General features: G+C 41.2%; 1 protein-coding gene across 4 annotated transcripts in view; it reads right to left on the bottom strand.

Moving 5' to 3' along the window:
• Positions 1 to 18,319, bottom strand: part of DAB1 (DAB adaptor protein 1) — a 706,595-nt gene extending 688,276 nt beyond the window's left edge. For all 4 annotated transcript variants that reach the window (XM_034779101.1, XM_034779102.1, XM_034779096.1 and 1 more), the window contains exon 1: positions 18,095 to 18,319. The gene's annotated coding sequence lies outside the window, so the exon portion shown is untranslated. The remainder of the gene's footprint in view (positions 1 to 18,094) is intronic.
• Positions 18,320 to 22,095: the final 3,776 nt, after the last annotated feature.

The following is a 22,095-nucleotide window of genomic DNA, read 5'->3' as shown; positions in this document are numbered from 1 at the left end:
AGAAAACTCTTCTGCCCAGCTGCACCACAGTCTATTGCCTACCTGACCTACAGACCACCAGGCACCTATTCTGAGTGCGTGCTTGTTAGCTGCTGCAGCAGCTAGAAAGGGCTCAGAACCCAGCTTTAAGACAAACGAACCCAAAAGAAATTCCCTTCCACATTTTATTTGTTTGTGTGAAGAGGAGTTCACTGGATCTGATAAGGGATATTAAATGGCCTTCTCAGTCTGACAGCAAAGAACAACACTAATGGGAGTTCCAAATCATGCTGTAGGTAATATACTGTACTTATAAAAGAGTAACCTCTAGATGCTAGAGCTGTGCCATGCTATATTTCCTGCAAACCTATTTTCTTCTTTGTAGGATATATAACCCTAACCCCCCCACCCCACCCCAGGGTAGACCAGGGCTAAGTTGCTCAAGCATCAGCTTCAGCCCCAGATGGCAGGGCTCAGGCTTTCAACCCCATGCAGTGCAGCTTTGCCTTTCTGCCCTGGGCCTCAGCGAGTCTAACGCTGGCCCTGCTTGGCAGCCCCCCTGAAACCTGTTCATGGCCCCCCAGGAGGCCCCAGACCCCTTGCCGAGAACTACTGTGCTAGAGGTTCTCCTTAACCCAACACTCATTTTTCGTGACCCCAACCTCCCTTTCCATCCTCTACTCAAAGCATAATGTATTTTCAGTTCAGTTGTATAGTTAAAAGCACCGAATACCAAGAAGTTGTGTTTAGGTTGCACTTACTGTCTGTTGGCAGTATTATATCTCTGGTGACAGATTCAGGGGTGGCCATAGACCAAAGGGACCAGGAGACAAACAAACAAACAAACAAACAGTATCCTCCCATCGCCAAGTGGATAATCTGGTTTTTGGACTAAACTGCCCTTATCTATGTGCATGTGAAGAAGCCTAGATTACCACTACCCATACTCTTCCTCCACAGATAAAGCAAGACCTTTCTTCTCCCCAGTTGTAAATGCGGTACTGGAGAAGTACACCCATTACTAGAACAACAAGTTCAAGACAAGAATTTCAAAAGGTTTCTCAGAGAGTTAGGAGTACATGGAGTTAAAGGGCACCTAACTCAAGTGCCTTTGAAACCACACAGAGGCACAGAAAAAAAAAAGGGGGGGAGGAGAACAGCAGCAAGATAAAGAGAAGAATGAAAATGCTTAGGTGGACCCCCCCCCCCATTTTTATTCTGGGTATTTTCTTTTTGCCTGAAGGGAGGGTGGCAATGGATAGGTGAGAGGTTCAGGATCCAAGAGTGAACATTTATCCTCAGCTGTACCTTCGAAAGAAACTCTCCCCACTCTTATCATTCCTCCTTATTCTGCATCCCGCAGCATACATATCATACTTGACTATTTGGCCAAACACTTGGAAAGATTTATTTTTCTGTTCAACGAACTCGCGCTCCTGTTTCTGCTGACCAGCCTATCAACTCCAAGTGCTCTCCCTGAGGCAGCATATTTGGATATTGAACAGCTGAAGTGGACTTTATTCCAAAGCCATCTCACGTTTGTTGGGTACCACCCCCCCCCCCCCAAGAAACAAAAACAAAACCAAACCAGTGTTGCATCACAACACCCACTTCTCTCTGGAAAATTTAATTTCCCAACCTTCTCACTTGCCCCATCTGCTCCTCTCAGTTCATTCGGATTTGTTTTAGTCTGTGCATCTGCAGCAGCACTAAGGAAACTGCAGCATCACTGCAAGCTTCCCTGCCATGGAGACGTGCCAAGCTACTGTCAAATTCAACCGTATCCAAAACAAAAACAAAAAAACGAACAAGGTCACTCTGTCTAATTCTGTTGTCTCTCTTCTCCTGGAGAAATAAGTAGGAGAAGCCACCTGACTTCAAACTGAATCTCTGGAATTAAATGCTCAGATACAGGCTTTCCACCCCCCAGATATGGACCCAACTCAAAACCCCACATCAAATGCCTCCATACTAAGGGGAAGTGCCTCAGCCCCTATCTTACTCCTTTATTATTCTGCCCACTAACCTGGAGAAGAAACCCCAAATTTCTTAAGCTTATTCAGCACTCTCCCTCTCAACTACAAGTATGATTATATTCATTGACAGTAGCATCTTTTGTAGGTTAGCCACTTTCCAAAACACCCAAGGAATGCACAAACAGACACCATTTAGGGGGGAAAAGAATAACAACAAGCAGCAGCAATTTATGAACCATTTGATACAAGTCAACCTGATTTACTTTAAGTAGAACAGAAGTGAGAGCGAAATCCTGGCTGCATCAAAGTTTATGGCAAGAACTGCAGTCTTGCCACTAACATTAATGGAGTCGGGATTTCACCCTAGGTTTTTAAGAGGGATTTAAATGTGGACTAGGAGGGGCCTTGTAGATGAGCTCAGAGAGATCACCATGCACAGGGGGAAGCATTGAAGAAGGCACAGAGAAGACTGTGTGATCACAAAAAAAAAAAAAAAAAAAAAAAATCTATAAACATTGGCTCTCTCTTTTAACAGGGACCACTAGGTTAATGGCAGGTCAACAATGCAAACTCCCTTGTGAGACACTGGTTCAGCACTCATTTCTGAGTCAGGGAAGACTGTTCCCTGTGCAGTGTCAGGTCTGCAATCTACGCATGGGTAGTCACATCCCCATTTGGACTCTCAGTCATTGAGTTCCATTTTGACTGTCAAAGCCCAATAAGCTCAAGATCTCAAAAGCAAAAAATTCAAAGCTAGCAAACTTCATCCAGTGTCATTGTCAACTTGAGTCAGCCCAGGCTCACGCAAAACCAGGCCTTAGGTTTGTGCAAAAGCTCATGAACCTTACCAAGCTTTTAACAAACCTGGGTTCAGGGCCAAGTTTGTAACCTAAAATCACTAAAGTTTTGCTCATTTGGGGGGTTTTGGACCAAAAGTTTCCCAAACCTCTAGAAGTTTTCCCCAACAAAAGAACCCAGCTGCAAACAGGCTTAAAAAAAAAAAAAAAAAAAAACCCACACCTATTGTGGCTGACTCCTCATTGTGGTGTTCAGAGATGGCAGAAGCGTCATAGTCTCCTTCTGACATTCCCCCCCGAGAGAGATATTCATGTAGCCTAAATTCAGCTAATTTGGATTCCTCTTGAATGAGTTTTTGTTTGGGTCATGGAAGATCTACAGCAAATAAAGAAGATGCTTCATTCATTTATAGCATGTAGTACCATTAAGATCTTGCCTTGGCACTTAACTAGATCTATAGCATCATCCAGCTTTCTCGTGGCTGGTTCTGACCTCATATTAAGGAATTCGCCAACCTCATACATAGTGAGAAAGTAGCAGAGGTAATTTCATCTAGCTTCAGCGTGGGAGGTGGCCAACTACGCTGACAAGTTCTCTGTGCTTTTAGGGCAGGACCAAAGTTCATGGCTCCACTGGTGTACAGACCACCAGGTTATATGGGGAAATACCAAAGAGTTCAGAGCATCATATCAGACTGGTCAGTATGTGTACTTCTTGAAGCAATGCACTTGTTGGGTAGTCCCAAGAGGGTCAAGAAGAGCCCATCATACACTGAACTTAGCCAATACTCAAGTGACCCGTACTCGTTTTCTGACCATCACCTGGCACATTTCACTTCCTGAATTATTCCCACACCTCTCTTTTGCCTCATTACCATGGAGAATAAAGGACTTTGGATTGTCATTTTAGTGGTGCTCTTACTGGTTCTGATCCTGCAGAGGCATATCCCGCCCATGGCCAACTCACCAAGAGCAGACATCGGTTAGATGGGGCTCATAATTCAAAGGCTATAGAGTCTAGTTGTTTCTTGGGACTGCAGACCATTGTGATTTAAAGACGATCTCTGAGAGTTCAAGCATTTGGGTACAAATTGGATCTGAGAGGGAGTCTGATCTTCCTCTCTCTGTCATACTAATAACAATACCGTGGCATACAGAAAAGCTGTGACTGAAGCAAAGATACTGTTTGTTATGGGTCACTGGCATCATGAATTACAATCTAGCTGAACTCTTACAGGCTACCTGCACTGAGACACAATATGGATAGTCATGCCATTATAATGGTGGGTGTGCAAAAAAACTCTCCCCCCCCCCAAATCCACCTCCTTTCCTTCTTATCCTGGACCCCCCTCCCCCAGTTGTTTTCTTGTTTAAAGGTGCTTTTAAGTTATTGTGTTCATATAGTTTCTACAGTGCTTTTATTGTGCCAAGAGCCAGTGCACTAAGCACTGTAGGACGTGCAATAAATTTATCATAATATAGAACAGTAAATAGCCGCAAAGCAGTTTCACAAACTTTTAAAAAAAAAATACATTTTGTATGAAATGGTATATAGATAACGAGCTTTCCACTTTAGCTCCAGTAAAGTGCACAATTCGTAGGCTGTCAAATTAGACATGTTTGGCATTAACTCCATTAATGTTGAGCCATTTAACTGACCTTTATTATACTGGCACTGGTAGTATATTCTCCTCAGTGTTCATTCATATCTTCCGCTAATGTTAATGAGATTTAGGTGTTCACATAAAAAGCGGAATATACTCCTATATCTTTAAAAAGAAGGTCACCAACTACATTGCTTCCGTAACAGCCTTAACAGCTAGTCACAAAGTTGCACTGAATTCAGAGAGTCATTCAGCAGCCATCTGGGAATAAATGGAGCAGAAAGTGAAAGTTAGCAAGGCAACTGCTGGGCTTAAACAGATTAAATACAAAGAGCTGAAAGGATGGAAGAGGTGAAGAGGATGGGAGAAAAACTAAGCCCTAGGTACACTATGTAATATATCGGACACTTGTGACTAGTAGACAAAGTGGGAGGAGACACTAGGAATCTTATCAGCACAAAGAAAAATTAACTCCATAAACTGATATGTCAGAATTCCCTTTTGGGTAGAGGAGTACACAGTAGGATGCATACCTAGATATTGCTTTTCAAATTCAGGAGATGTGAATGTGTTCAGCTTCCCTCTACTGGAGAGAATCAGAACTGTGCAAGTGCGTGTCATTGGCCCTATATGCCTGATTGCCAATAGATCATCCTTCTACACCTCAGCTGGTATGAGCCTGCGATTCTGAATAGGAAGTTTTAAGTGGTATCATCACTGTGAAATTCCTAGTGGCCAGGGTTTATACAGCATGATGACAGCCATGAAGTCCTTGGTGGTTACAGATTTGTTCTACTGTGTAATAAAAGAAAAATGTCAAACCAAACATGTAGTAGATTTTTAATGGAACTAAAGTGGGTCCCAACAATGTTCTTATTTCTCTTTGGTTACATCCATTAAAGCAAATTAAGTTACCACATTAAAATATTTGATTTTTTGCTGTTTTTTAAATATTGTAATGAGTAAATTAAATTCTACACTTGCACTTGAAATAAAGCTTTATAGGCGGTACAGTCTAGAACAAATGCCTTACCACTAAAGTCTTCTTTTATTGTACCTAACTGATGTATATTGGTATAGTCTGGATCCCGGCAATAGGTTACATTCATGCTACTGAACGGATAGGAAATATTTTGGTATTTTGCAATTTGGAAAACTACATTAACAACTAAATTTCAACTCAGGTAAGATGCAATAAAATGTGACCCTACAACTGAACTCAGAACTCTTCCCAGAGTCCGGATGAACTGGCAGAACAATAAACTTTGGGGACATCAGTAACCATCAGCCTATATCATGCTTCTGATTGGGGAAAGGTTAGACACTAGATAACCTGAGCTTGCAGGCAGTAAGCTACAAAGGAAAGAAGACCTGGTTACCCTCCGTCACCAAGACGGAGTTGAACTGGGTCTCTCAGGGCATTGGTAATGGTATGTGTGACTTTTTATATCTAGGTCACCATGCAAATATGGCTCAGACTGATAATAATCAAACTTAATTGCCATCTGCAAGCTATTCAGTGGCTTATGTACTGTTGTCAACTCTTATGATTTTATCAAAAGTCATGATACTTGGCGTTTTTCTGAAGCCCTAGCTCCTGGAGTCATGTGATTACCAGAGGCTGTCACTTTTTAATTATTTTAAATAAAAGCTAAGTTTCTATTTCTCCTGGGAGAGGAGAAAAGGTTGGAAATGTGACTCAAGTGCTCCCTAAAGGCTTAAATCAGAAGTCGAGGAAAAAGAACCAAAATGTATTATCTTTTATAGTCTCATGATTTTTAAGCCAATTTTGTGACTTTTCTGAACTGGTATGATTTTTGGAATGGCAATACTGCTTGTGTGAATCTGTGGGTCTTCTTGCTGCCTCTACTGCATATGATATATTAACATACCTCACCATGATGGGTAGTAAATGACATCCTAGGTGGTCAATTAAGCAAACGAACAAAGAATTGGACAGATATGAACTATTTTAGCCCTAGCAGTGGTCCTCCAAAAGCTAGTGTTGAGGTACCTTAGTACACATTGCGGATAAGCTTGTGCTGTCTGGGTAAGCTCTCTTCAGTAGATAAACAGAGGGCTTTAGTCTCCAAGGCTGTAATTCCAGCAGCTTTCACCAGCACCAGATTTATTATTTAAAAAAGGCTTTAAATAAATTCAGTTCAACCATTCTGCAAATTTCCAACAGAGAGATAAGGTCAGATATAGATGGACATGGAAATACTCAGCAAGATCATTTACCAAGAACAAACCAACCCTCTCTTTCAATCCAGCAAGCAAAACATCACACTGTCAAACAAACAGCAGGGGAAAGGCTTGTGTCATCAAAGAGTTACAATATCATCTCTCACTATCTTAAAGTAATACAGTCACAGTTCAAGAGCAGCTGCACCTGTATTTCCCCTCAGAAAGGGCACCCACTCACAGGCTTCCAGCTCCCCAGATGTTGCCTTTCTAGGTGGAGACCTGCTTCTCTTCCCTTCTGACCAGGATACTTCCAGGCTGCACAGTTCCCTGCCTTCACTCTGTGTTGTTTCTCTCTCTCTCTTTTTTTTTTTTAATTATTATTATTATTATTATTAAAGAAGTACCTTGTGTCGGATCCCACCTAGAAGATTCCTGGGTTTGACCTTCCACGGTCATCTTGGTCAACCCTGAACCAAATCCGAACAGACTATGGTAGATGCAGACGTATAATGCACAAATGGAAAAATCAAGAACTCCCCGGCGTGTGAGTGTGGCTCCCCACAACATAGCAAACATATCACCACCCACTGCCCTATTTATAAATATGAAGGCGGCATCACTGCTAAATTCTACTACTCCTGATGTAGCCATTTGGCTCGATCAACTTCAGGTGAAGTTGTAGTTGCTGCTCTACACCAGTCATATGACAGAAGAACTGTGTTATTCCCAGCACAAACAGGTTGCCCACAGACACCCGCTTGCTTTCTCTTCAGAGTCAGTTAACAGGTATAATAAAGTTATAAGTTATAAGGTGCCACACAGCACTTCCTATGCAAGCCTGCTTTATTCTTAAAGTAAAAAGCATTATAGAGAAAATATTTAAAAAAAAAAAAAAAAAAAAAAAAAAACCTACGTGCATGCTAATAAGCATACCAGACATCACCCTAATCCTAAAATGGACTCTGGCAGGATAAGTCCTTCAACACTCTCACCCAAGAGGATTCCTTGTGGTCACCAGCTCATCACAGCTTCAGCTCAAAACAAGCACACTCCTAGTATGTTCAGTTCACCCTTTATACAGATTGGAGGGGCGGGGGTGTCTCTGACCTAGAGTTTCCAGGAGCAGGTAATTAGTATACAATGGGTCTCTCTTCCCAGGGGTTGGCTTCAGAGGGGAGAATTTGCATTCCCCTCACCCCAAATTATTTCCCTAGGAAAACCACTTCACATATTGTTCCCAAAAGACCTTTGAAGTTCTTCATACCTCCCAGAGATTACATTAGTCTTGTCTTCCTGCTACAGAAGTTCCATACTCTCAAAATGGTACATAAACATTTGCATTTTTAATACAATGAACTCCAAAGATGTTAAACTTGATTCAGTGAAGTTCCTTCAGCATATTGCAGGAAATTGTCTGTCTGTCACAAATACTACAGCTCTTTAGCTGTTTCCATTTTTAAGAAAATTCACCTTTTCCTCCTAAAATAATCTTGCATTTATCATGAGTAGGTAAGTAAAATGAATATATACACAGGTAAATTCTAGTTAGAATTTCAGAAGGTCTGTGTGGTTAGATATACCTCTACTCCATGGGTCTGATATTGCTCCAGCTGAAACCAACAGCAAGGCTCTTACTGATTTCAGTGGGACGGAACAAATCCCTCAATGATCAAGAAGGGCTCAGCTCAAAAGCACAGATCCCAGCACTTCTCAGAACCACAGAAGTTCAAATCTGGATCCAAAGTTTGTATCTCTCATCTATCTGTCATAAATATGTTTAAATTAAAAAAAAAAGTGTCTGTAGTCATGACTACAAGGAATAAATTCCTTTATTTCTGCAGCCATGGAAAAAGTTGCATTCATTTTCTACCCTTAACCTGTTTACTAATCAAAGTTGGCCAGGCTAACACATCTGTTTCCAACACTGACCGCTATTTTCCCAGAGCCACCATTTTTAAAATAAAAAGAAGCTATAGAGATTAGAACCAGACCTAACACAGGGGAAGAGTATCCCACATCAACCTACTGTGGGGTTCTTACACATTTTTCTGAAGCATCTGGTGCTGGCCACTGGTAGAGACAGGGTACTGGACCAGATGGACCCACTGCTCTGATCCAGTCTGTCAATTCCTATCTTCTTATTCCTCCCTACCCCATGTGTAGCTGTCTGGATCCAATAAAAGCACGCAATTCACCCATCTAACCCATGCTTTTTCTATATGGTATTTAGCATATGTAGCCCAAAATGAAAATTAAACACAGCCGAGTTTTGGGGAGGTGATATTCCTACATTGATGGAAAAAACTCTTCCACCAGCATAGGCTGTGGCTGCACTATGTGATTATTTCAGCACAGCTACAACAATGTAGCTATGGCGGTATCGTCCCCATAGTGTAGACAAATCCCAATGTAACGTAATCCTAATGTAAGCCACTCCAACGCAAATGAACGTTCACATAGGGGTTTGCATAATTTTAACTGTATTGGTGAAGAAGAAAAAAATCCATTTAAGTTATCTGTACAGGTAAGTTGTACTGATCTAAGCCGACGAGGGAGGGAGGGAGGGTGTTTACAGCGAGCATACACTTTAGTAGAACTCTGAACAGGTTTTAGATATCAGACTTTCATCCTTCAGAAAGATCAAGTCTCATGCTGGGAAAAGCATAATAAGAATTAAGTTAATATGTTCAGTAATAAGTTACCGGCATAAAGAGTACTTGACCATCTTAATTTCCACCTAGTTTGCAGTAAACTACCTCAGTGTGTGTGTATAATAGAATGAAAAAAAGAAATATTAAAAGTGACAGATTGTGATTAGAACTAGGTCACAATTCAAATGGTACAATTAGTGAAAAATGATGTTTGAAGACACTTAACCATCCTCCTTACACTGGATAGACTACTCCATACGTTATTTGTTCTTATCCCCCCACCCTTTTATTCCCAAAGACTCCATTAATGCAAAACGATCCCCAGCCTGCTGTGCCACATGACAGCATAATGCCCACGAGGCATGAAATGTCAAAAATCACAGCTTTACACCTGGCCAACATAAGATATTCATCAAGTTCTCCCAAGCACGAGTTCAATCCTTGAGAGGGCCATTTAGGGATCTGTGGTAAAAATCTGTCTGGGGATTGGTTTTGCTTTGAGCAGGGGGTTGGACTAGATGACCTCCTGAGGTCCCTTCCAACCCTGATATTCTATTATTCTATTTGTCGTTGTTGTGAGCCAAACCACAGAGAGAGACAGATGGAATGGACATTTTATTTACATATGAAGTCTCTACACCTATCCACTTGATGTATGACAGATAGAACCTGGCCTTACACAGTCATGGAGGATGCCAGAGATAGGTTTATTTTATAACCGCTTGCCCTACATTAGGAAGCATGGTTTTCTCCCACTCCCCCAAATGGCCACTGATAATTCTTTTAATATTTTTTTCAAAAAAATATTTGGCTGTTAGTACGTCTTTAAAAGTCTGGAGCTGGGATTTTGATTCAAACGTCTTCATCTCTTTGGGTTAGAACTTTTCAACTCAGACCTATCGGTACTTTAAAGCTACTCCTACAGAAAGATTAATAGGATCCGTAGACTCATCCAACCAGGCTCAGCTGACTAAACTGAAATCCCCTCGCTGTTGCAGAAGCGACCTACACTTGTGTGTAGCAGGTTTTAGTGTTCCTCTATGTTCTGTTCTGGAGGGCTAACACCCCTCAATTCAGAAAGCATAAGTCTCCTGGAACCAAGTCCTGGGGGACATGGAGAAGCAGTTAAAGAAGAGACAACCCAAACTGCCCACAAATATACAAAAAGCTTAGTAATGTAACTCCTAGACATATTTAAAGGATTCAAGAATGTAGAACTCCTTGTTAACTTTAATAGCTTTGGAAAGGTTTTCATATACTGATTTCATCACTTGGGTTACCACAGGGCTAATGGAATAAACAGCAACATTTTGTAGTGGGGAAGAGTATTAGCCCTTTGGATGACACATTGGGGTTTCACCTAGATATTAATATGAAGAGTGCATTAGAAGCAAAAAAGGAAAGGAAATTAAGTCAAAAAGGAAGACCATAAAGTAATGCTCATTGTCTCGAGTTTATTTGGATAACTTGCAGTGGAGAACGGAAAAAGCTCCTGGATACACAGAGATGTAGGCCACGTACATCAGGAGAGTGATAGGCTCTTATGCTGGAACACATATTGATGAAAGCAACTTATTCAGAGGGAAAGCAAACCACTGACTCCATCCTTAAGTCAAGCTTTCAAATAAGACGTAAAACATAATCCTCGCCATTTGTTATTAAAAATCCCAAGATTTTTTTGCCAGATTAAAAATGTTAGCTAACATATCCTGGCCAATATCCAACTTGGATAATTACATTCTGTTGCCTAAAATTCCCCCTATGATTTCAAATGGATTCGTTTTTTCTCATTTCTCTTCCCCAAGCCCCCTCCGGTAGAACATTGCTAGTCTGGAATGGCTGCTCAGTTCTACTCCAGGGGTGCATGAATTTCAACAGTGGGCAATCCCTGAACAGAATCTGTATACATCTCCTGGAAGAAAGGCACTATGAACCAGATTCTGATGCTTTTATTCACATTGAAGAGTAAATTATTCCAGGAGTAATCTCATTGATTTAAGGAGGGCTTCTTGTGCAGTAAAAGTACAACATAGCAAAAGTAAGTATCAGTCAGGCCTTGTACAAGCAATGGGCCATATCCTCAGTTGGTGTAAACTGATGAAGCGCCACCAAGTTTAATGGAGCTATGCTTATTTACACCAGATGAGGATATGGCCCATTAGGTATTGTTAATCTATTTTGTCATCTCTAAGTATAGCAGAGTGTTGAAAAGTTTACATGCGCTAACAGAGGCACAAAGGAACTAGGTAAGGGTGTCAGAAATGATTCTGCTTACTTTTGACGGGCTTGCAAAATCATGTTCTGAAGTGTACAAACTATTGTTTATTATACATATCACCATAACCAGTGCTGTTTAACATAACTTCTGGAAAAAGGGGTACACAGTGAAGTAGCAAAATTTGCAGACAATACAAAATTATTCAAGATGGTAAAGTCCAAAGCAGACTGCAAAGAGATCTCACAAAACTGGGTGACTGGGAAAGAAAATAGCAGATGAAATTCAGTGTTGATAAATGCAAAGCATGCACATTGAAAAACAAAATCCCAACTACACATACAAAATGATGGGGCCTAAGAAAAGCTGTCACCACTCAAGAAAGATCTTGGAGTCATAGTGGATAGTTCTCGGAAATCATCTGCTCAATGTGGAGTGGCAGTCAAAAGCTAACAGAATGTTAGCAACCATTAAGAAAGGGATAGATAAGACGACAGTAAATATCATAACGCCACTATATAAATCCATGGTATGCCCACACCTTAAATACCGCGTGCAGTTTTGGTCGCCCTATCTCAAAAAAATATTGGAATTGGAAAAGGTACAGAGAAGGGCAACAAAAAATGACTAGGAGTATGAAACCGCTCCTCATATGGAAGCCACTTAAAAGACTGGGACTTTTCAGCTTGGAAAAGAGATGACTAAGGGGATATGATAGAGTTCTACAAAATCATGAATAGTGTGGAGAAAGTGAATAAGAAACTATTATTTACTCCTTCACATAAAACAAGACCCAGAGGTCATCAAACGAAATGAATAGGCAGCAGGTTTAAAACACACACAACTCACAGTCAAACCATAGAACTTGTTGCCAGGGGATATTGTGAAGGCCAAAACTATAACTGAATTAAATAAAGAATGAGGTAAGTTCCTGGAGGAGGTCCATCAGTGGCTATTGGCCAAGGTGGTCAGGGATGCAACCCTATGCTTTGGGTGTCCGTAGCCTCTGACTGCCAGAAGCTGGGTATGGACAACAGGAGATGGATCCCTCAGTAATTGCCCTGTTCTGTTCATTCCCTCTGAAGCACCTGGCATTGGCCACTGTTGGGAGACAGAATACTTGGCTAGATGGACCATTGTAACCGTGCACGGCACTTTAAAGACAAAACTGAAAGGTCCCACGTGACACTGCACCCCAGATTCTCCATAGTGATATTATTAGGATATGATTATAGCATAATTATGATGTATTTTATTCAAGACAGGTTGTGTAAGGTGTCATTCGAAAAGTTATGATTTGCTGAATATGATTATCCTATTTGTATGCATGTATCATTTTTGTATCTGAAGTTATAAATACTGACTATGTATCTGTACTGTAAATGTAGTAACACCTGGGCAACGCCCACTAGACAAGATGCTTTCAGTCTAGTTAGCTGACTGGGAAGGGTCTATTCAGGACAATGAGCCATTAGGGAAAAACCAATAGGCTTTAGGAGAAGCTTATCTCATAAGAATGGCCATACCAGGTCAGATCAAAGGTCCATCTAGCCCAGTATCCTGTCTACCGACAGTGGCCAATGCCAGGTGCCCCAGAGGACGTGGACCTAACAAGCAATGATCAAGTGATCTCTCTCCTGCCATCCCCCTCCTAGCCTCTGTTTGTCAGAGGATGGAGGACACCATTCCTTACCCATCCTGGCCAATAGCCATTAATGGACTTAACCACCATGAATTTATCCAGTTCTCTTTTAAACGCTGTTATAGTCCTAGCCTTCGCAACCTCCTCAGGTAAGGAGTTCCACAAGTTGACTGTGCGCTGTGTGAAGAAGAACTTCCTTGTATTTGTTTTAAACCTGCTGCCTATTAATTTCATTTGGTGACCCCTAGTTCTTGTATTATGGGAATAAGTAAATAACTTTTCCTTATCCACTTTCTCCACATCACTCATGATTTTATATACCTCTATCATATCCCCCCTTAGTCTCCTCTTTTCCAAGCTGAAGAGTCCTAGCCTCTTTAATTTCTCCTCATATGGGACCCGTTCCAAACCCCTAACCATTTTAGTTGCCCTTTTCTGAACCTTTTCTAGTGCTAGTATATCTTTTTTGAGACCATATCTGTACACTGTATTCGAGATGCGGGCGTACCATCGATTTATATAAGGGCAATAATATATTCTCAGTCTTATTCTCTATCCCCTTTTTAATGATTCCTAACATCCGGTTTGCTTTTTTGACCGCCTCTGCACACTGCATGGACATCTTCCACCTGGTAAGCCTTCCTGAGAACACTCCAAACAGCCTGTAAGTGATGGCTGCTATGTCTCTACAAGGACATGTGACCAGGCCACATGATGCCGGACTCCATCTTGGGATGTCAGTATTTTTTCCCACAAACCCATCTGGGAACCAAGTTTTGAAACAAAGAGTTCCCATCATATGCTAAAGCTATATAAGGCAGAGAGTGACATCATCTGTTGTTCTTCACTGGAAGTGCTGGACCCAGGCTAAAAGGATTTCTAGCCTGTGTATGAAGACCTGAGAAACCCAAGCTGTAAAGCTAACACAGCTTGTGCCTTAAGAATCTACAAGTCTGCCTGTACCCTCAGTTGGGGTGAGAATTTGCTAGTTCATATTCAATCTATCTAGTATATTAAGCTTAGTTGGCATTTTTGTTTATTTGCTAGGTAATTTGCTTTGATCTCTTTGCTATCCTTTATAATCACTTTATCTTTTGTAGTTAATACATTTATTTTAGGTTTTAATCTAAACCAGTGAGTTTGAAGTGAAGTGTGTGGGAATCTTAGCTCAGCGGCGCTGAAGCGTTTATGAAGGTGACTAGGCCAATTTCATGCTATCCCAATACCGGGCTGTCTGAGCACCAGTCCTGACCTCAACACAAGTTACAGCAGCCCTCATGCTGCTCTTATTAAGAGGAAATTGCCAACAATCCAGCTGCTGGGGATTCAGGGGGCCACATGCTCTTCCCCTCAGCCACACCACACCGCTAAGCAAGGTGAGGACATTCTTGGGGGTCTGGTTGTGAGTTTTAAGGCAGTTTTGCCCCCAACAGAGCAGTGCAAAACAGCCCTAGCACACCTGAGCAGCTGGTCTTATTTTAATCAATAAGTGATGTGCAAACATTAACAAATAGTGTTACAATGAAGTGATGCATCTGGCCATTTTAAGCTTCATTTGTCCATCAAGAGAAACGTAATTCCAAAACCTGAATTGTTTCTTTAACTGTTCTGTTTCATCAATGGCCTGAACAGGATCTGAATAAGGTAACTCTTTGCCCTTTCTTCTCCTCCCTTCTTTTACAAACAAACAAAAAACCTTACACTCCAGATAAAGTAGAGCTTGAATTACTTTGCTCTAAATGGTCTAGGCATTCCTGCATGCAAATTGATAGAAAATTAGCATTACTACAGTTACTGAAGCCCTGGACTGAACATATCTAAAAATGGAAGGATTCCCTTCCCCGCCAAATAGCAAATGTATCCCTCTTCAAGTCTGGTTTATACAGGTAACATTCCAACTCTCCATCAGTTTGCTATTAGTTTCCCTCTGCAATAAATATCTGTCACTCAAACAGATGTCACCCTAAGCAATGCCACTCTCCAATCAATGAGAGGATTTGTACTCGAAAGGTTTGTGTGGAGCAATGTTTGGTACGCAAGCATCTGACTGATCAGGCCAAACTTACACTTCAGACAAATGACATGTACAGTAGAACCTCAGAGCTACGAACACCTCTGGAATGGAGGTTGTTCGTAACATTGAACCAAATGTTATGGTTGTTCTTTCAAAAGTTTACAGCTGAACACTGACTTAATGCAGCTTTGAAACTTTACTACGTAGAAGAAAAATGCTGCATTGTAGCCATCTTAATTTAAATGAAACTGTAATACCAACAGACCCTGGTCATCAGCGGGTGGATGGGATTGAACCAGGGGCCTCTGGAGCTTACTGCACAACCCTCTACTGCATGAGCTAAAAGCCATATGGCTAGTAGCTAAGGCTGTAGAGCAGACTCATTAATCTCTCTCTAAGTGGTCTCAGTGCCACTAGATGGGACAGAGCACCACACCCAGGTGGTGTGTGGGTTACAAAACAAGCGCAGAAAGCTTCCTTACCTTGTCAATTTAAAAATTAAAAAAAAGGGGGGGTTAAGTAATTTGCATTTAACACTGTACTGTATTTGCCTTTTTTTGTCTCTGTTGCAGCCTGATTACATACTTCCTGTTCCAAACGAGGTGTGTGGTTGACCAGTCAGTTAGTAACTCTGGTGTTCCTCACGCTGAGGTTCTACTGCAGAAATCTCCTACTTCTTGTTTGGACCAAATAGATAGTCCCCCCTTATCTCTTCAGTTTCTACATGATTAAAATAGATTCATTTGTAAAAAAACAATGAAATGAAAACAAAAGTTGCAGTTACAGAGAAATAAGCAAACGCTCTTCACCTCCACTCAAAACTCGAGATTTAGCACTGAAGGCAAATGGCTTAGTTCTGGGTCTGTTCTTTACACCTCAAAATTATGAAGTATGGATGTGGTGAGAGATTGCTGTACTACATGTACTTGCCTATATCATGACTGACTTCAATGCCACATCTCAGTGAAAGCACCATATACAATACAGTTTGCCTCAGAATAAACCCTAATAGTTCATAAATTGCCAGTACAATAATCCCTTTGGAATCTCTTCTTTTATCCGGAGTTTCCTTCCTCTCCCTCGCCACCCCCCTCCCCCCACCACCGCTTTGTTACATTATAGAAACAAGATAATAAACAGTACAGAGAAGAAAATGATGTTATGTACCAATGTTGGTCTGCAGAACAGACACTACACTCTATTTCCTTAAGGAAATACAGTCAGGCATATACTTCACTGTCAATCTATTTTTAAAAAGGGCTACAGAACCTGTTGCACCAAAAAAAAAAAAAGGGGGGGGAGGAGGGAGGGAGGCAATATGAATTAAAATATTTTTTCTTTCACTTTTTAGACATGGGTTTTAGATTTGTCCCTGGCATAAAAAGCTACAAGAAGCTTACAAATAAAATAGGAGTGGGCGGGGGGGGAACTTCAATTCAGCCTAGATTGTTTAAATCCAATGTTATTATTTCCCACAGAATTACTTAGGTCTATTGAAGATGAAGCTGCAGTATTGGAGGGTTATTTGCTCCAAGGACCTTTTTAATATGGCTGTATTGTAATACTGCAGTGCAAAAACCTCTCTAGTCATAAAGAGAAATTTAGCTCAGAAGCAGAACTTGTGAGCACCGAAAAATGCATTTGCTTCAATTTGTATTCATTTAATAATGGTGTTACTTAACAAGATCAGTTAAAATGACTGTCCTCAAAAGGCATAACACTGTAACCTCCTCCTATGAGACTCCTAGGGCACTGAAGTAAAATTCATTTGTCTAAACCAAATAACCAAAGCAAGCTGTGGAATTACAAAGAACATATTTAAAAGGAGGAAAATCTTTAGTGACAGACAAGAAGATAGTTTTAAAACAAAAAGGGCGGAAAGCAAGAAGCCAACTAAAATACATATTTCACTGCCAATGAAAATGAATTGTCCCCTGACAAATGGCAATGCATTGTCATCTCACTTTGATTTTTGTCTTAAATTAAGGAGAAGCCACTGAGTCTACACATTAGAAAATAGCTATTGAAAATCTGGGTGTATACTGTACCACATTACTAGTCAAATCCCATATACTCATGCATAATTATTTTCCTACAAGGTTATGCCTAATTGGCCACTAACCCAATTGATTAATCATCTACATTTTAAGGAGGCATCAAGAAGCAGTCTGAAAGGCAGCAAAATGTTTAAGTACAAATATGAACCCAGTCTGTGACAGCTGGTTCTAGTTGCTCCTATTAGGATGTACACACATAGGTGGCAGACAGAAAAAGAATGTTAGAGGGTTACCTAATCTGGAAATCAACAAGCCCTGTGGTCCGAGGACAATCTCCACAATTCTAAGTAAATTGTTAGTTTCCAGCAACGGAAGCATTAAATTATTTTGAGTGTGACAGAGAGGGTCCTTTAAGGAGACATATAATTCTCATTTCCAAGTCTGCGTAATAAAATGTCCATTTCCTTGAGTCTTAACTCTTATGGTAAAAGCAGAGGATAAATGCCATGCATGCATACTTGAGTTTCCTTCCTGGAATCACCCCTGCACTGATTGCAGAGAGGTATGTGACAAATAGTAGCCTTTTGACAGGTCTTGGAGTGAAAAACAAAACTTTGAGTTAAAGCCCATTTATTTCTCTCAAATTGAAGTTAATAGGAATCAGGCACATGAGTGTAACTGGTAAATGAGATGCTACATTATGCACACTGCTTAAAGCAAAGCTTTCCTGATCAAGACTTTTCTCTATTCCCCATACACACCCACCAATTTTAGATTTAAAAACACAAAAACCTTTGGACCTATATGGACAGATCCACTAACAGGATCCCTCTAAGAACAGGTTCTGTGGACTAAGATGATAACATGCTGTAGGGTCCAGAAATAAATACAAGCAATTAAAGCATTTGGGGGGGGGGAGGAAATATCACAATATGAAATTAAACACTGACAAGACACTTGAATCTTTCCCGACCACCTCCCTTCAGCCCCCATTTCTTCATTACTGCAATCAAATAAAATACCTTCTCCTACCTTGAACCACTGCTGCTCCCTGATCAACCCCCCACTCATCCTCTTGTTGCAGAAAAAAAGGCTCCCCCCTTTTGCTGTCAGTTCTTTTTCCACGGGGGTCTCTGTGTGTCTGCCTGTAGGCAGTAGATCCCTCCAAACGAAGACTTGGAAATGGGTATCCCAGTGAGCAAATCCTCAGCAGTTTCAGTTCAGTGAGAGCACCTCAATCACAGCAGCAGAAGCAACAGCAGCAGAGGCAGTGCTAGTAGTCTGCAGGCCACATCGTTCATACCGTATACATCACTACCACATTTCTCCTAATACTGGAGCCCGACAGCATTTCACCACCTCGTGTATAACGTGGGCACTTTGCTTTGCTGTGCAGTAACACATTTATGTGAATACCCTTAATAATTCCCTTGGTCTGTGTCTCATCGGCAGACTATTTGTGGCTCAGCAGGCACAGCAAATAAACATGCAACCACCTGGAGGGTGCACTTACATCCTTCATTAGGATTTGCCACCTAAAGGTATCAAAATTCACTTGAGGGGACCAGGTGCACCCAATTCATCACACTGGAACAAATTCAATACTCTCGCAGTTCCCACTAACTACAATGGGATTTGTGTGTAAAGGTAGAAACTGAACTTTAATCTATCCAGACACTAAAATAGCTGGGGTAACACTATGCACTTAGAACACCCCATATGTCCTGCCCTGGGCTCTTTATTGATCACTGTCTAGTCACCCACTCTACCGTGTTGTTAGTTGCACCTATACAAAAGTGTTGCATGTTTTTCTTTCTTTTTTAATTCCTGTGGTTCTGTGACATTTTGTGGCCTGACAAGGCATTTTCAACCAGCACGTCAGGAGGAGAAAGTGTGACTTCTATCACATGGTCTTGATTTTAACCCTATAATGATAATGCCCTATCTAGTGCTCATCACCTTGCTCTCTCAGTGCCTTGCAAGAATGTATAATGCCAGCAAAATGGAACAATTTATCAGATGTCTTTTTTAATCTCCTCCTTAACCTGGAGCATGTATTAAGAGGATCTTTTTTGTTCCCCTTCCTCCAGCATCAGCCATTGGCTTAATCCATTCCTCTCACCGCACCGCCTCTCTCTCTTACACAAACACACACACACCCCTTCCTCCTCTTTCCATTTCTTCCTTCTTTCCCTGTCTCAACCCCTCACCAGAAGATGGTTGTTACTGAGGGAAAGCTATGAAAAAAAAGATGGGCTTTACACACTGTCCTGAAAGTGGCGAGATGGGTCATCATTCCAATCTGCATTAGGATGTTTTACAGCCCAAAGCCAGATGCAGAGAATGCAAAATCTTTTGTGACACACCCCCAGTTGGTTGGGCACTCTGTCCCCATCTTGTGACGTCCGGATTGACAAACCTGGTACAGCCTTGGCTAACACAATTGGGTCTTTTAGCTGAGGCAGTAGAGGTTCATTGTCTAAGAGTCAGAGATCCCAACTTTGATCCCTGCCAGTGACCCACCCGGGGGGGGGGCATGGTTTTACATTTTATTGGCATGGTCATATCATTTCTTCAGTCATTTCTGCTTGACAATTTGACGGGGTTTCCTGCTCTCCCTGTGGTTTGTGGACCTGGTGATCACTCACTGTAACTGCTGGTAAGTCCATTGTGAGAAATGAAGCCTTCCACATTTGCAATATACTTTTGAGTTGCTACTTATAGCACTTTCTGGCAGAACATTATCTTTGTCTGTGGCCTGTTTCTATGTATTTAACTTAATAACTCTGACCTCTAATCTATTAAATCCACCTCTTTCCATGCAGGGGGGTGACAGGCAGTCAGGCAAGAATGGTTGAAAAAGAAAATGATCAGATAAGTACACATTTCCTATTCTTCCCCTTCATACCCAACAGTCTTGCTGGGCTGTAACAAACAGTAAAATTAATTTCTGGCGGGAACACACTGTTACCATAACTAAATACATACGTGGATAAATTGTGAGCTTGAAAAGGGTATGACTGAGACACGCACATTGGAGGTTTTTGCTAATTCTAGGAGATCAAGCTTGTAATATCTAGAAAAATGTGAGTGTTAAACTGCCTTGCATATTTCTTCATAAGTATAGATCTTCAAAGCATGGCTGGTTGCTGAACCCCTTAGAAGAGAGAGAGAGAGAGTATTAACCTTCTTGGGAGGGTTAATAGTAGGCACTGACTGCAGTGGATTATAACAGAGTTGTTAGCCTTATGTAACCATGACCCACACATGACTGAGGCCAGGAGAAAAAGGTTCAGTCTCTTATCAGCACTCCTCTGTCACATATGTATTACAGGAGGAATAGTTCTTCCTGCTTTATAGACTTCTTTGATGCATACCCTGAGCTATCTGACAATGGCTGCCTCAGAGATTTTGTTACCCTTAACTGCTGGCTGATAAAGTACAAATAAAGCTGTTGAATGTCTTATTGATTGTGTGTAATTGAGATATAACTTTAGTGCCCTTCTTACATTGTGTTTATGCCATTCAATTGCTTTGGGGTACTTCGAATTAGGACAGAATGGTGGTAGTGATATTGCCTGGAAACAAATGTTCACTCACAGGATGAAGACTGGATCCATTCTGCCTCCCACCATGTCTTTGTGAAAGGTACAATTATTGAACTTTCATAGCAAGAATCTCCAAATCAGATATCCTTTTTGTCAAAGTTACGGTGTCTAGAAGGGTAAGAAACATGAATGTGCACTTACAGGCTCAAAAGAAGGGGGGTTTTCAGGCTTGGAATACCCAAATTAGCTTCTTGGGGGAAATCTATCAAATACTAAAGAGATGGAACTGTGGTCTTCTAGTTAAGACCCTGGACTGCAACTGAGAATACCTGAGTTCAGGTCCCAGCTCTAACAGAATTTCCTCGGTATTATCTTGAGCGAGTTGCTCTCTTTACCTCATTTCTACTATGGGAATAATTTCCTGCCTTCAAGGGGGCTGTGTGGATAAATTCATTTGTGTGCGTGTGTGGAGTTCAGATAGTAGAACAATATGGTCATATAAACAGATGGATAAATGCTAGTTTTATGAGGATTTCAAGCAATACATTTTGGGTTCCTTTTACCAGGAACACTTGCAATAGCAGAGAGACAATTCTTTAGTATGTTCAGATTCAAACCTAGGAATAGGGTGTTTTAACAAAAGTTCAGAATGCTTTAGATCTTTGCATTTCAGGTTTATATCAGCATCAATACTGAAATTTCAGCCAAATTCCATTGTAGCTCAGGCTTGTGGATTTCCTTCTTGCCACTAGCAAGTCCTCCACCACCTCTGCCAAATACCCTCTCTCAATCTCCTCTGAATGTCCTTGTAGTCAGCTTTAGTTGGGCCAAAGTTAGGCCCTGGGTAAGAAAGCCGACTTGAACCGGCAGGTGCACTTGAGGAATCTGTCATCATTTATGCTTGTATATTGTTTTCCACAAACTTTAACAAACATGCCTTCGATACAGATTTGGAAGCTACAGAGGTTACAAGAGCCCTGAAGCCACTGGGGGAAGGTGTCAGCCACTAACAAGGAGGGTAATGAAATCTATTGTATGATGTTCTTTAAACTTCTTTCTTTGAGAAAATGACGGCTAGGTCTATCCCTCAGTTCACACCTAGGGTTGCAGATTTACGGTAATGTCTTTAGAGTACACCTCTCTAACTGTTGGTCAAGTTTCAACACATCTTTCACCAGGGATGCTACTGCTGCACTAACCTCCACTGCCTAATTTGCCAGTCTCATGAGACCTGCAGCACACTGAAGTGACTGCAGACATACGAGGTGGTGCTTTGTCTTAGCTACCTGATAATTAGGAGTGCCCCATGGCGATCATAATAAGGGGAAAGGCCACCTGTATGTCTCAAAGCAAGCCCCATAAAAGAAACATGGACAAAACTCAAAATATACATAAGGGCATTTCCAAGTCAACACTAAGCTGTACGGGGGCCTGAGCTGCCAGACAAAAGCGGAGGATGTTTCATTAACAACGACTAAAGCTGAA

Source organism: Trachemys scripta, chromosome 8 (genome assembly GCF_013100865.1).
Source record: "Trachemys scripta elegans isolate TJP31775 chromosome 8, CAS_Tse_1.0, whole genome shotgun sequence".
NCBI lineage: Eukaryota > Metazoa > Chordata > Testudines > Emydidae > Trachemys > Trachemys scripta.
Note: the sequence above shows the minus strand (reverse complement) of the source record. Positions and strands in the feature narration are given on the sequence as shown.